Source organism: Anas platyrhynchos, chromosome Z, assembly GCF_047663525.1.
Source record: "Anas platyrhynchos isolate ZD024472 breed Pekin duck chromosome Z, IASCAAS_PekinDuck_T2T, whole genome shotgun sequence".
Lineage (NCBI taxonomy): Eukaryota > Metazoa > Chordata > Aves > Anseriformes > Anatidae > Anas > Anas platyrhynchos.
In genome coordinates, this window is record NC_092621.1 from 51,714,250 (window position 1) to 51,725,367 (window position 11,118).

Here is an 11,118-nt window from a genome sequence, read left to right on the forward strand (position 1 = left end):
AAAGGAAGAAAACAGCAGGTCTACTTCCTCACAGTTTTGCGTATCAGCACCTGATTAATGCCAGTGGATACAACCCAACCTATAGCATGGAGAGCTGTAGTAACTCTGTAATGTAGATTCTTTCCATGCAGAGCTCCCCATGAATTTTTATTAATGGAATCTGTCTTGAAACAGCAGACATGTGCTTCAGAACATCCAAAGAGGAACTTGAATGGATATCTTCCCTCATGGATTTCATAGTCACTTGTAGAATTGTATAAATGCAACAGTTCTGTATGGGTGTTATTCTGAGCTTGTATTCTATTAAGACTATTGCAGCATAGCAATAGCAATATGCTATTGCAGCATATTATAGGGCTTCAATGAAGAAATGAATTGACACGGATAGTGTGTACAAACTCTGAGGAAGAGCTCAGTAAGTCTGGGTGATCAACCTAATTACATCTATGCCCATAAAAGGGCCAAAAACAGACTGTGATCTCTCTCTTTTGCCACAGCACCTGATATTCAGCTTTATCTGGCACCATTCTTGATTGTCATTCAAATAATTTTGGCAGTTTGTCTGCTGTCAATTAACCTTTAATTCTGGTTGGTCCATGTCCCAACCTCTATGAAGTCTGCATGTCTGTAAAACACCTGAAGAAGCTTCATATTACTGATCTTGAGTTCCTTTCAAACTCCACTTTCTCCTAACTGAAGCTGTCACCTGCTTTTCCTTAAAATCTAATCAGCAATCAAATGGAAGACTCCAATAAAACTCAATTAATTTTCATTTAAGCTGTAACTGTTTCATGTCTTATTTCCCTCTGGAGCCCTTTAACTCTTTTTCTTCTTTCAAATACTCTTCTTTCAAATGTTCTTTCAAAAGCCCTTTGTACTACACCCAACAACAGGCATAAATAGTCTTTGTCTTATCTGCATGCAACACTTCTTTCTTTCTCAACTCCAGTTGTTTCAATCAACTCAATTCATCCGAGCTTAGAAGCACAGAAGAACAAACTAAACCTTATGATTTCCACAAAGGTCCTTTGCCAGCTAATACCCTGTTTCCTAGCCCTGTAAATATTTTTGATGGCATTATTGGTGTAATTATTTCAAAAGAAAGGAAAAATAAATAAATAAATAAATAAAAGAGTGGATGTGGCTGTAGTTTTCAGTCTGAATCTGGTCCACTATTAAAAGTCAGAAAGATGACTACCTCCACATTTAGTGTATTCTTTCTGTCTTCCTATCCTATTCGAACACTGTTTTTTTATGTCTGTAGGCAGCCTTGGTGACACCCAGAGGGGCTGTGTTTCATGTATGTTTCTGCAGCCTATTTAATATAGTTCAAAACACCGTGCATGAATGTAAGCATCACTCTAAATGTCCTCAGAACCTGCTAAGCACTTACCATTGCTTCAAAAAATAAAGTTGTTTCATTCAAAGCAATGAAGAAAGAATTATTTTCCATATGGTTTTTTCTTCCATACCAGAGGCATCTCCATCATCTTCCACGTATGTGTCCATTCGTTTGTGTCTGCATTGTAAAATGAAGCCAGAATATACTCATCAGCTGTTTGCTAACACAGAGAGCTTGTTTCTATTTTTTTTTATCCACAATCTGTTTTTAACATGAAATGTGTCCCTTATGAATCTAAACCAGTAACCCATTAAGTAATAAACATTTCCAAGGTATGCCACATTCTTTTTATTCAGGACAGGTGTGAGCCCATTTTCAAACTGAGACATGAGAGTATTCTTTCACTGTCTGACATACATGCATATATGAATTAAGGCCAAATCCACAGCTTTGTGGAGAGAAGTTAAGCATCTAGTTATCTTAGTGGAAACCTAAACTTTTATTTTTGTAGATGGGTTGAATGCATAGAGCCTAGCCCACCCACAGATAGTTTTCAACTTTTCTGAAATAGAATATGAATTATTTGGGACTGAAATGTGGACTGAAATTCATGGATCGAAGGGTTGCTCTGGGACATGTCACACATAACCTTGTATGTGAAATTTGGACACATATAAATTTGATTCAAGATGTTTTTGAAGGGGTCCTAAAAAAAAAATATTGCCATAAAACTTGGAGTAAAGCAAAGGCTATTAAATTTCAGAAAAACAAACCAAACTAAAAACAATCTTAAGCAAAAAGCTAATGAGGAGGGCATGGCAGCCTCATCTTCAAAACACTTCACAAACTGAATCACTGCTTTTGGGGAAAGTAATAGAGTTAAAAGTATTTTATGCTTTTAAAAGGACCATCCACTTTCTTTACTCCTGTGCATAAAGTATAAGGAAGCAGAAATCCTGCCTGAGGCAGCACACACTGTGCCTTATACCAGCCATCTGAGTTGCAAAGCCAGAGCTCCAATGAAGGCAAGGCAAGGCAAGGCAAGGCAAGGCAAGGCAAGGCAAGGCAAGGCAAAGAAAGGCAAGGCAAGGCAAGGCAAGGCAAGGCAAGGCAAGGCAAGGCAAGGCAAGGCAAGGCAAGGCAAGGCAAGGCAAGGCAAGGCAAGGCAAGGCAAGGCAAGGCAAGGCAAGGCAAGGCAAGGCAAGGCAAGGCAAGGAAAGGAAAGGAAAGGAAAGGAAAGGAAAGGAAAGGAAAGGAAAGGAAAGGAAAGGAAAGGAAAGGAAAGGAAAGGAAAGGAAAGGAAAGGAAAGGAAAGGAAAGGAAAGGAAAGGAAAGGAAAGGAAAGGAAAGGAAAGGAAAGGAAAGGAAAAATATGGAGCTACACTCCCCATTTCTCTACTGTTGTCATTCCTTCTAAAATCACATGGATGAACAGATGAGCTTACTGAGTAGCAGCTCCTCTGCTGACTAGATCCAGTACTTTAAGCTCACAGGAGATCCCAGTGAGAACATCTGCATCCTTAAGGGCAAACCCTAACATAACAACAAAACAAACCTTATTTTGTTCACAAGATTCAGGGTATAACAATGGAAATTTGTTCAACTACATTAGTAGCTTGCAATTGTAATGTGTCACATAGGAACGTAGGGGATAGTAAAAAGTCAGCTCTGCTCAAAAAAGAAAAAAAAAAAAAAGACATAGCTCAGTTAATGGAAGATCTTAGGGGTATTTTTAATTTTTTTTCTTTACTTTGTTTTTGTAATAGTGTACAAAATAGAGATGTAGGGGATAAGTACTGTAAAACCTGAGTTACCCTGAATAGCAAGCTGTCCAACCTCCACACTGAACCATAATCTCCACCAAAAAGAAGGCTTAAACAAATTTTGCGAAGGTATTTAAGAGCCTTGGCTAATTTCTACTTCCCTCACTTCCAAACAAGTCAATGACTGACTGATATTCGAAATCATATATATATATATATATATATATATTTTTTTTTTCCCAATGTAGACAAGGAGCTAGGCAAGCATGGTTTGTTGTCTCATCTGGTATTCAAAGAAGGCTGCCTATATCTCATCAACTACAGCTCAGCTTAGGGAGCTCTGAAAAAAACACTCCTGCACAAAACACAAAACAGAGCTTCTAGTGTTATTTCCTACAATGCTAAAATTCAACATCTACGTCTTTTTTTGATTTTATTTATTTTTACAGCACCCCACTATTTCAGAAATACTTATAAACTGTCACACCCCCAGACCACGCCTGTGGCTGATTCCAACCACAGAACATGAAAGACCACTTCTCCAGATGCTAGTACAACAATGATGCAGAAGGGATTTCTCAGGAATGCTGTGAATGCTGTGCTTTTTATGTGTACTGGTCAAAGATGTCTATGGAAAAAAAGAAAAAATAAACAAACAAACAAACAAAAAGACGAATCAAAACCCAGAAGAACCCAAGTCCGGAAAAGCTAAATTTCTCCTTCTTCAAAGCAGGCAAATAAATAATTTGCTTCCATGATGTTGCCTTGTATTGATTGCAATAGTCCTCCAGAACATCCCTAAATATTTTGAAACAAATTATACTTGGTAATGACAAAACATCTGTAAAAAAGTAGTGATATAATAAACAGAAATAAATTAAGTTTTAGCATTTATCCCCTTGGGATACAGTGTTAATTATTCTTGGTCATGTGGATATCATAAAAGTATGTTTTATGTTAACAATACAGTTTGGATAAAGGACATACTTACTGCAGAAAGGCAGATCTAGCAGGAAGGAAACAACTATAGAATATATACACTGGTACAGCCACATGAGTGTATTGGCTAGTATAAGAACACCATCTATCATAGGAGTTACAGCTTGCATGTTTAGCCAAGATATTTATGCCAGCTTTTCTGTTTCTTTATAATTAATAAAGGAAGGACTAGATTGAGGGTTTGGCTCAGGTTTGTTATCTTATCTTTCATATGTTAACAATTTCAGAGATTTATTTATTTATTTATTTATTTATTTATTTATTAGGGGGGGGGGGAGGGAACTGGGAGGCTGGGGAGGGGGAGAGGGATGGAGTGGGAAGGGGTGCTATAGCTTATAGCAAAAGGCACTGTTTCCTGGCCCACTTTAGGCCTATGGAATCTATCCCAGAAATGTGAGTTTGAATCAGAGGATAACTTTTCATAAAGCACATCCTTGATTGAATTAAGCAAGAACAAAATGCTTTCAGTGGAAAGTTTATTTTGGGCTAGGGAAGTCTCTGGAAAACCTTGCCATCTTTTTCTGCTGTGTAGACATCACATTACATAAATAGAATTAAATATCAAATAATGCCAAGGTGTTCAAGATCACTGAGTATGGTTTATCCCAATTGAGAGTATCGTGGAGCACAGCATAGCTTTGCACCCTCAAAGTCATCGAAAGAACTTCAAATTGGTTTGCATGCTTTCTTTGGTATTTTCATTTTTTCAATGTCACAGAAAAGTCCATGTTGGCCTCTTCATGAAGTGTTTGGCCACGTGCACAATTTTAAGCACAAGTCATTTAACTGATTTTAAAATGAGCACTTGGTCGTAGTGATTTCTTGAGGAAGAGTCTACATTTTCTGAAATATATTTCACATCTCCAGGAAAGGGAAAAACATGAAAACTTTTATAAAGTTTGTTAGGAAATGTGATTTATGAAAGAGAAATCTATCCCGTCAAGTAGCAGAAAAAATATTACATAACTTCTCTTAAATGTAACATTTAGAATACCACCTAACCAATAGACTATAACAAATAATGAGTTAAGTTACTATCTTCTTAATCAACCTACCAACCAACCAACAAACAAACCAACAACACCAAAACAAAACAAAACAAACAAACAAAAAAAATCTGACATATGGAAGTCTTCCAAATAAAGGCCAAAGACATGTTAGGATTAGAATGAGGGCAGTTAACACACGTGTATGCTCTTTTATACACATATTCATCGATTTTTTTTTTCACTGAAGTTATTTTTTTCTACAGACATTGAGATTATTGCAAGTATTTATTCTCCTCTTATGTTCTTTTATCTCCATATTAAAACCTTGTCTCCTTCCCACTGCCATCCTTCTTAGATGAATGGGTTTGTTGCCACACAATTATCTGCATACCAAAATCAAGGATTTCATGGTTTACAGCACAGGGGAGGAAATTTACTGAGGATTTTGTAGACAAGAGTAAGTACACTCACATGTGAACAGAGACACAGAACTGCAGCTGAATAAGACCTGCTTCCTTGGGCTTCTATCCCTTAAAGTAGAAATAAATGGTAAGGAATAATGTTCTGATAAAATCAACAGATCATTCTTTGCTGTACATGGAATATGCTTTGGAAATGCCTGTAAATTTATTAATGGGAAACAAAGCAAAACCAAACAAAACAACCAACATTCCCACCCCCAACAAACCTGTGGAAATATGCAGTAGCTGGAATTCAGCTTTTTTAATAAGCACTCTGCTAGTCAAATCTTTCACTCTCTTGATAACTAGAATGGAAAGTTTGCATTTATCTTAACTTTCTATTATGTCTTGAGACAGATTTGTTCTTTAAGTCCTTGTAACAAGAGTGATCAAAGTTTGTGTTATCAGTTCTTCCGGTTTTATTCATCTGATTTCACCAGATGTTGGTGGTATTTGTGGATTTTTTTTTTTTTTTTTTTTTTTTTGGGGTGGGGGGAAAGGTTATGGTTGACATGTTATTTTTGAACAGACAGCAAGTTCTTTAAGAAGAAAAAATGTTGCAAGTGTGAGGAAATGCATACATATATTTGCATGCCTGTCTTGAAAAAGGCTCCCATTTCTTCTGTTAGAAAATGGAAACCTCTATCCAGTTCTCAGAATACTGCAAAGTGCTGAAAGTTTTGTGTTTTAGAACGCTGATATTCTGATGCCCTTTGGCAGCCTACTTTGTGTGATTATGTTGTCTTTTGTCATTGTCTCTAACATTAAGAACTTGAAGAGCCTTGCCTTTTGAGCTAGTATGATCTGGATCAAATTACTATCTGCTACATACTTCATAGCTGGTTTTCCTTTTCTGTTTCTTGCCTAAATTAGAGTGAACATACAATAAGTTCCACACTATCAGGAGCAGGCAGTGTTTTTTTGTTTGTTTGTTTGTTGGTTGGTTTTTTATCCTCTGTTCACTGAAAGGCATGTCCATACCTTCAAAAATATTTTGCAAATATGAGAATTGTGAACTATCAGATAAAGAACCCTTTCAGGAGATCTAGGTAATTAAAAATATATATTTAGGTGAAATCCAACCAATTTCAGTGAGCAGGACATACAGTTAGGGTGATAGAAGATTTTCAGGAGACCTACAGAGGTAAACTGAAGAAATCAGAAGACAACTGAAAGAGCGTATGTTTAGATTAGACATTACAAAAAAATTCTTTACTCAGAGGGTGGCAAGGCACTGGAAAGGTTGCCCAGAGAAGGTGTGGTTGCCCCATACCTGGAAGTGTTCAAGGCCAGATTGGATGGGGCTTTGAGCAACCTGGTCTGGTGGGAGGTGTCCCTGCCCATGTCAGGGGGATTGGAATTAGATGATCTTTAAGTAAGGTCCCTTCCAACCCAAACCGTTCTGTGATTCTATATGATTCTCTGACTGGGAGGGGGACAATTTAAAGTTAAGAAAATTTTGAATACGTCATGTAGCCATGCTATCCTTCACAGACAAGTGCAAGAAATAAATATAGTCACAGTGAACTATTGCTGAAAGGAGGTTTGATCTCACTTAACCTTGCAATTCTAGCACACCCAGACTTTGCTCTTTCATATTTTCAAAACTGAAAAGTAATAGGAAGGAAACTGAAAATATTTGGGAAGTGTTTAAAGACAGAACTAAAGCTGCCCCATCTTTTTTACCTGTTTTTACCTCATTAAGAAAAAGAATATCACTTGGAAAAACATTTAGATTTTATTTATTTATTTATTTATTTTTTCCTGTGACCAGTAACTGCATTTATGTCTCTGTGATCCTTTCTGTTCTTTGACCTGCTGATAAAATGTACCACCTAGCTCATGGCTGGACACATTTTCATCCTGTTTGTCCAGCTACACAAACATACTCAGAAATGTTGTATAATGTCATTGCCTCTGCTATTAAACTTATTAGCTTAATACGAGAGCTGTCACAGGTCCCACAAAAAAAAAAAAAAAAAAGGATCACTGAGGTACTGAGCAGTTTTCTTTAAACATCATAATTTTGAAGTAGAAAAAGCAATATACTTGTAATTTCATAGATCTCCTAATGCAGATAGTTGCACTGCAACTGCCAGTTCACCACCTTGTTCAGTGATATAGTCTTTGTGAGACACTTTTCAAAAGTAATGAATAGATTTTTCCAGCATGCTTGTGTCATTTTATGAACCAAATCTTACACTCCCCCTCCCAAAAGACATTTGTTGCCACATGCTATTTAAAATACACACACGCAAAATGAAACAAATGAACAAACAGAAAACAGAAGAGGGAAATATATCCCATAAGGAGTTGTTAGTTGTTATCCTGATTTCCCAGGTACTGGGTTGCCCATTATAACAGTATAATAGTTCCTTCCCTTTTTCACTCTTTGACATTTAGATATGAGCATAAAATGTCTTTGCTGTTAGTGTTCTTGGTCCATTGCTTTTGCAAACACGTAATGAAATGTGATTAAACTGTGTATTAAGAAGATCATATAAAACAAGATGGCCATATTATCCTGCTCTGAAAGAGCCACATTTTCTAGTTGGTGGTTCTGTATTATCATATCTTTTAGTGTACATGCTTTCTGAATTAAAAAGCAGGAATACCAGCATAACCACAGCCCACACAAGGGCTGAACTTCCACAAGGACCTTAAATTTAATATTGTATTTAAGGAAAATAATCTCAATAATCTTATACTAGTTCAGCACTGCAAACAAGTCCACTAAAGCTCCTCTTGAGAAAACAATTTCTTTTTAAATAATGAAGACAATATTTTTCTAGTTCTCATATAAGTTTGTTCAAATATATGCAGTAGATATGCACATATGCAATTTTGTTTCCTGTCATAGTTATTCCTGGTAAGTAAAAAAATAATAATAATAAAATAAACAAACAAACAACAACAACAAAAAAAACACTATGTTGTTTTCTGTCTGCTGTGCATAATTTTCTGTGGTGCTGATTCATGGTATTTTGAACGTGTCTGTGTTTACACCTCTGCCACTAATAAAGAATTTTTTAAATACACAATATTTTATTTTATGAAGTTTTATTTCAAGAGTTTCAATCATTCTCATTAAGTATTCTTAACAGCTAAATAGTGTCTGAAAATCAATTCTATTAACAACCATAAAGGAGGAGAGAGATTAATCAAAACAGTAAGGAAAAGGGGAAAGCAAACAAACTTTACAAGACTTTTTTTCTTTTTTTTTTTTTTTTTTTTTTTTTAATTTTAATTTAGAATCCTGCTTACACTGTATCCTAATGTTATATCAAATTTACCCTGATATAACCCCAAAAACTTAGGCTTTAGTCATGAAATGTTATTAGAGCTGCAAAATCTAAGAAAAAAGAAAATTAGGTGAATTTGAAAATATTATTCCACAGTGCACACAGAAGTTTTACTACAGTGGATGAAAGCCATACATTTTCACATATCACGTTTGTCACTGATATTCCAGAGCATATTATGGTTGTGTGCTTCTATATTTGTTCTGTAGATTTTGGAAAGATTGCAGTTATGGCAACTGTCCTGACTTATGCTAATGACCTTACTTGGAAGTAGTCTTGTTTGTATCAGTGATTGTTCCAATAATAATTTGAATTATTACAGGGAGATAAAGATATCCCTGAAGATATCCTCCTTCCAGCTGGGTCTGTGAAGAGGAATAGACAGCTCTCTGCAAATGTATAAGAAGAAATAGATTAATTCACATGTCCCTCACACTGATTAACAGCCTGACTTTTGGATTTTAAAGGAATTTGGCCTATATCATAAGTATACATCATGTAACAATTATGGAGTTATAACAAGAAGGTTGACAAAAATGCCTAGCTTTTGAATTTTTTTATTTTTTATTTTAGTTATAATTAGAAAACTTGGGACAGATCACAGGTGCTCATGAAAATAAAAACATTCTCTGAGTTAAAGTGAAGATCGACCTCCTTAAAAATGGACCCTCAAGTTTTCAAGTGAGCACCAAGTATAGAAATATGGTTAAAAATGGTCAGTGTCAATGTGGTAACTAAATGCACATTTGGAAAAAAAATCCACATGGGTAGTTCAAAATTATTCTGTAATATGTTTCATTATCAGTTCCAAAGTTGTGTGCTGAATCCACCTGATTTTCTTGTAGATAAAAAAAAAAAAAAAAAAGTGAAAGGATGGTTCACTGTTGCACTGAAAGCAAAGGATGTTTTGATGTCTGTGTTGATGCTATGATGATGGTATGATGACCCTGTAGGAAAGGGAAGGCGGAAGAAAGACAAACCTCCATCAGAGAACCAAAGTCTGATGCTCATGGGCAAGGGAAGAGCTTCATTTAATTATTATTTCTCTTTTTATTGTATTAGAGGTGCTGGAAGGAGGATAGGAAGGAGGATGTTTCATAGAAATGCAAAATGAGAGATTTGAAGGGCTCCAATAGCAGTTTAAATTAAAACACATCTCTGCTTATTTATGCACTCTATTAGCTCTGGTTCTTTAGCAACAGCCCCTCAGCACAGTCAATTGTTATACGTATCTGGGATTAATTAGGGATGCTGGATGCACAAATTACGAACTCAAAATTTCTGCAGAAGAACCTGACGTAGGTTGATTTGAAGTCAAGACTACAGCTGGTTTGCTTGATTTGCCTGCCCCTGCCAAATTTAAGAGACAGCTTTGCCCAGAAAACCTTACTCAGCTTTTAGTGGCCCTGTAGGCCTACTGAAACTTATTACAGTTTCAGTAATACACAAAATATAAGAGCTATCTGTGATTCAGTTTGAGTTACTTCCAGAAATGACCTGAACTGTTGTGTGAAGTAACAGTGAAGATAATGAAAATCCTCCTTTTTTAAAACCTAGTACTTGAGATTGGCAAACAATAAATAGTTGTGTATAATTGGGCATTATATTGCCAGAGGAAGTATACTTTGTTAAATCAGCTCCATTTCTTCATTAAACAATCAAATTTTTCCAAAGAGTGATGTATGACATATCTAATATTGTGTTTTTTTTTGAACACCCACACCTCTGAATTAAGTATGCACATGTATTATTATTGTTATTGTTGTTGTTACTATGTTGGAAAACAAACAAACAAACAAACAAACAAACAAACACAATGATATTCCTATTAATCTCTACCAGCTTTACTTGTCAGTTGCATTTCTGGTATGTTCTGGATTCCTGTTCCAAGGACCTTTTACTCTGGGTTGAAAACAAGGCTTATTGTAGAAGGTAGTCACTTGGACCAGACACAGTTCACCTTTGGTTAACCCATTCAGACTCTTTCAAGCAACTTCCTTACCTTTTATGTGTGAAGAGATGTGATCCAAAGGATTTGCTTCATGATTTTCCCAAGTACAAAAGTGAGGCTGATTAGTCTGAAGTTTCCTGTCATCCTTTTCCCCATTTTTGAAGTTAGCATAACATTTACTTTCCTGTAGTCATTAGAAACCTGCATCAGACTTCTCAACTTTTAAAAGAATACAGTGGCATGCCAACTCTCAGCATGCTCAGTACAGCCAAATTGGGTCCCATGGATATTTTGGTTGTGTTCTTACGAGC